At 34.7% G+C, this 4,677-nt stretch overlaps 1 long non-coding RNA gene across 1 annotated transcript; it reads left to right on the top strand.

Annotated features, from left to right (window-relative positions):
• Positions 1–2,846: 2,846 nt before the first annotated feature.
• Positions 2,847–3,646, top strand: LOC125573286. Its single transcript, XR_007314051.1, has 2 exons — positions 2,847–2,986; positions 3,172–3,646. It is a non-coding gene; the product is annotated as an uncharacterized LOC125573286 (long non-coding RNA).
• Positions 3,647–4,677: the final 1,031 nt, after the last annotated feature.

Raw genomic sequence — 4,677 nt, 5'->3', positions numbered from 1 at the left:
GACCCCCCTAATCCTGATTGGTTTTGCGCAAAAATAATAAAAAAGTGAGTTTGCAAAATAAGCTTGATTATATGTATTCAATTTGTTCCTAGGAAGTTAACAAAAAACACAAAGCAAAGAGTTTGAGTAAGTAAACAAGTATGTGAACTTTAATGTTCTATTTGAAGGGGCGCATTTTGTACAGGGAAGCATACATAGAATGCTTAACTGGTGGAGAGGGGAGAGGTAACAGTTTATTGAGCATAATGTCAACAATAGCAGGGGGAAGGGAGGGGCACTCTCTTCATACAATATTGCAGTTGTTACCTATTATTAAATAAGTTTGTAAGATATATTTGTTTATTAAGCAAGGTCTATTTCTGAGACAAGCAAACTCAAGTAAGTCTGTTGAAATAACAGGTGAGTGTTAAAAGAAAAACATTTATCTGATTAGAAAACTACTGTAGATTCCTTTGCACCAAAATAAGAACCAACTTCATTTTGTTTGTTATTTATGAGGAACGAGATGAGCTCTACAAAGCCATAAAGAAATATGTATTGCTCATCTAAATTATACAAGTAAATGATAATATTAAAAAAGAACTACTGTAAGTAATTAGAGTGGTTTTCATTAACCCGTGAAACAAAGTGTGATAGTTAAACGGTAATAGTTAGTAAAACACAAAAAAAGAACAATAGAATCAGATCACAACAAAGTGTAATACGCTAAAGCGTAGTTCACGGGTTAATGAAGGTTTTGACATTTCAACCTTACATCCACATGGAAGTAATGCCTAATATCGAGTGCCCTACAGTAAGTGTTTTGCAATCAAGTTGTTTTCTGTTAGTAGGTAAAAAATTATTCTAAATAATAGTAATCATAGCTATGGTCACCACTTACACATATAGAACTGGTAATGAAAAGAAAGAAAATATATATATATATATGCAGTCAAACAACAGAATTGAATGATAACCTTGAATATATTGAATAAAGGACTGCAAAAAACATCTTTTGTACTAGTTGCTTGAATTGACCCTTGGCTATTTTTAGCTGAATTCCCCTCCCCCTCTAAAAAAGAAAATAATAATAATAATAGAACAAAACTAAAAAGAAAACAAACACAACAGAGACCTCCACCAACAATTTTGATTTTTTTTACTTTCCTTTAAAAGGGGAGTGTCATGGTTAAGAGATTTGAAATAGCTCTAGAGCCCTGACAAAATGAACTTCAGTGAAATTCTAATACTGACTTATGAGCTTTTGGTACATGAGGAAGACTTTAAACAAAACAAAAAAAATTACCACAAACTGTCAATTAACATAGTTTTCAATATAATATTGCATATTATTTAATAAGGTATTCACAGCTTTTAAAAAGTTCAACTGTTTGTAGACACTTAAAAGCCTACAATAAACACTGACTCCAGACATGCGCAGTACTATGCTGCTGCCCCTTTAAAGTAAAATACAGCTTTACTTAGTCAGCGTAGACAATATTGCGGATTTTGTCAATATTCTAATATGAATATGTCAATATTCTCCCCCCTTACGTCTTCATTTCTATTTATTTTATGCTTTTCACATGATACCAAAACAGTGTCTTTTTTCTTCGCTAATTTGATGTCATGTACACAATAAAAGAGATGCGCCCGTGCGCATGGCGAATCCCCAAGGGACCCAAGACGCCCAAATACACTGTTAGTTTCAGGGAGTTATTTTTACTCCACTCAGAGAGTAAAAACTACTCTTTGCGATGGAGTACTTTTAAAGGAGTAATTTGAACTCCTTTATTGGAGTAAAAACTACTCCACTGAGGAGTATTTTTTTTTTGTTTACTCCCTTAACGGAGTAAGTTTTACTCTGAGAATTAGTATCGAATGTTTATTAGAAAAAGAGTGATTTTCACTCTTGTTGGTCAAATAATGGAGTAAAAAGTACTCTTTTCTGGGGGGTAATTTTAGCAGAGTAAAAGCTACTCCAACTATCTGAAGTGAAAAGAGTTATTTTTACTCCAGATTGTCAAGAAATGGAGTAAAAAAGTACTCCTTTGAGGGGGTAGGTTTTGAAGAGTAAAAACTACTCCAGCTATCTCGTGTTGAAAGAGTAGTTTTTACTCCAGCTGTATCTTTTTAGAGCAGTAACAAACCACACCAAATATATAAAATAAAGCGAGTTGTTTTTTTACTCTGAATTAGCTGAATTTAAGAAGGAAAACGATAGTCTTTATTATATAAGACAACAGATAAAAATAATAATTTATCGTTTTTATTGTTGAGACAAAAAACTCTACCCTGTGCCTAGGAGTTTCCTAAGATTTCCTAAGTTCGATCAAAACAACAAAATATGATTAAACTTCCTGAAAATTCCTAGGATTTCCTAGTATAAGCAGTAGACCAGAAAATCGGAATAATTTGGACAAGAAAATCTTAGGAAGAAGATTTGAAGCATTCTACAATTTAGGAACTCTTAGGAAATTCTTAGGAAATCCTAAAAAAACATTTTCAATACAAGAACAGGCCTCACCATACTTGCATATATTGTCAGCTATACTACAACAATAGGAAATGTAATCAAAGACAGGCATTGGACTCGAACATGAGTTTTATGTGGTGTACTTTCAGAATTCGCTCAGAATAATTAGTACTGCATTGAAAAGAAAGATAGGTAGGGTGATAATTGTATAAAATTCTTAGATCCGATTTGAACATTATAAAATCATATATATATTGTTTCTAATAGAAATGCTACTTGAGATTATAAAAAAAAAAGAAGTCCCGCTTTGCAGATAGAAGACGGCTGACCAGGGCCCGTAAAACCAAAATGTACCGGGCGTTCCTCGCTTTAAGTGGCCGGGAGGGGCTTGGGCCCAAGGCGCAAAATCATAACGGTCCAACGAAAGCCATTATCACAGCCTCCAAACGGATAGTCGTTTATTCCCGTCTTTTCTACGCGTAATTCACCTTTTTTGAGGATTTGATGGCAGAAAATGGATTGAAGTAAAAGGTTAGTGTGTAATCGGCTTTATAATGTGATAGGTTCAATAGTAAATGTGATTTTTGCGACCAACTTCAGCATCAAATCATCGTTCGTGAGCGGATTTCTCGAACTAGACTGATATGTTTTGTGATTCTTTGTTATCTTCCAAAGCAATACTACCTTCTTATGTGTTTCTCTTATTATCTTCGCAGGACATTATGATAGAGATAGTAAAATGTGCTCGAGTTGCAAAGCCAGAAAAGAAAGAAGTTTGAGGTATAAGGAATGTATCAATGCGTAAAGTTATTCACTAATCACTGTACTTACATCTAAAGCGCCTATGCTTTATAAACTGTTACTTGAAGCACAAAATTGAATAACTTAGCTTAGTAAAAACCTAGTAATCAGTCTTGCACCTAAAATTTGTCCAGATATTTATTTTGAATATCTAATGTTACTGTAGTTGGTTTTTGTCCGTATATTCTGATCACAGTAAACCCTGCATATGAAGAACCTAGTTACCTTTTCAAGCTAGCCTACCAGGTTCAAATTTAAATGGTGCATATAGAGGCATTAGGCTTCTAGCTTCTTATCTGAATATACAAAGATGGAGGAGGAGGCAGTTCTTTTGGAAAACCGTAATGACGCCAAAAAGGGTAATGTTCAAAAGCTGTTAAAGTTGTTATAGAAAAATAATATTGTGTATGTTTGTTTCAGCTTTGTTATGTTGGAACACTTGTTAGTAATTTTGTCCTGGGTACCTTATGTCAAATGACTATTATTTTTCAAACATTTTTTCAACTTATATTTTGTTATTTTTTAAACTGAATTGTTTAATTAAATGATTTGTCAAATTCATAATAACGTCTTTTCCTTGGTGTTTCTAAGTTACTCTAATTTCTCCAGTATTAACCCCTGAAGTAGGTGGAGTTTAAACAGCCATTTTGTAAAAACAGGGGGGAAGGGGTTGAAATCATCCCTTTAGTTACCCAATTAGTAGGGGGAAATAACAAAATAGGGAGTAAAAATTGACTCCCATTTTGAGGGTGAATTGTACTCTTTTTATGGAGTAACAACAAGCAACTTAGTAAATTACTCCACTTAGCTACCCCCTAAAGTGGGTAAAATTTACTCCCCTGAGAGAGTAGGAAAAAAAGGAGTAAAAAATAACTCCATTTTGAGGGTAAATTGTACTCCTTTAATGGAGTAATAGCAAGCAACCTAGTAAATCACTCCCTTTAGTTACTCCCCTACAGGGGTAAAATCTACTCCCTTGAGAGAGTAGAAAAAAGGGAGTAAAAAATTACTCCAAAAAGGGAGTCATTTTGTACCTCGGTTTTTTACTCCCTTTTTGTAGTTTAAACTACTCTCTGAAACTAACAGTGTAGACCTCTATTTTTTGTCATCCACAATCTCGGCGAGCTGTGCGTGGCGTAACCGTATTACAGGCCTGGGATCCTGGTTATTGTCCTCCCCATTAATGCGCGGGTTGGGATAACCTTGCAAGAGTGTTGTACAGCATATTTGCTCGGAAATATCGGTGCTTGGGGCCTTCGGGTTCTTTACAGCCTTCCGTAAAAGCCTTGTGCTGCCATACCGATTGGGTAATCCGTATGTATGGTTTCCGTTTTGTTCTTCAGACCGGGTTCGATCCCAGGCCAATGGGCTTTTTTTTATTCGTTTTCTTTCTTTGTGCTTGACCCCCCTAATCCTGATTG

This window comes from Nematostella vectensis, chromosome 10 (assembly GCF_932526225.1).
Source record: "Nematostella vectensis chromosome 10, jaNemVect1.1, whole genome shotgun sequence".
Lineage (NCBI taxonomy): Eukaryota > Metazoa > Cnidaria > Anthozoa > Actiniaria > Edwardsiidae > Nematostella > Nematostella vectensis.
This window is presented reverse-complemented; position numbering and strand designations above follow the sequence as displayed.